The following is a 474-nucleotide window of genomic DNA, read 5'->3' as shown; positions in this document are numbered from 1 at the left end:
GCATTCCTCAGGTGCTGACAGCCGGGGAGCCGGTCGGGCTGGTTCCAGCACCCAACTCCCCCGTTTCCTCCGACTCAGCAGCGCCGGGAGGGAGCCCAGCCGGCCTGGGTGGCTCTGGGTCCCCCGGACCTCTATCCCACCACCCACCCGAGTGAAGGGCGATGGTAACCTCGGAGGGGACATCAGGGACCACTTTTGTCACCGCACCTCCAGCCAGCACGATGCCCCCAACATGGGCCGGGCCGTGGGGCTGGCAGGGTCCCAGCTAAGTGTGGTGAGGGGCTGCGGGTCCCCGGGGCTGTGATTGCCCCCAGGTTAATCATCTCCCTGGGGGGCCCACCCGGAGCCCCCGGCTCTGCAGCACGTTCCCGAGAGGCTCCGAGTGAGGGGAGGTCTCCCAGGTCTCAGAGGGCTGGGGCTCTCGGGGGGCTTCACACGGGCTTGGGGATGGAGTGGAGGGCACAATAGGCCTTG

The sequence above is a fragment of the Corvus brachyrhynchos genome, unplaced genomic scaffold (assembly GCF_000691975.1).
Source record: "Corvus brachyrhynchos isolate BGI_N302 unplaced genomic scaffold, ASM69197v1 scaffold65, whole genome shotgun sequence".
Taxonomy (NCBI): Eukaryota; Metazoa; Chordata; class Aves; order Passeriformes; family Corvidae; genus Corvus; species Corvus brachyrhynchos.
Note: the sequence above shows the minus strand (reverse complement) of the source record.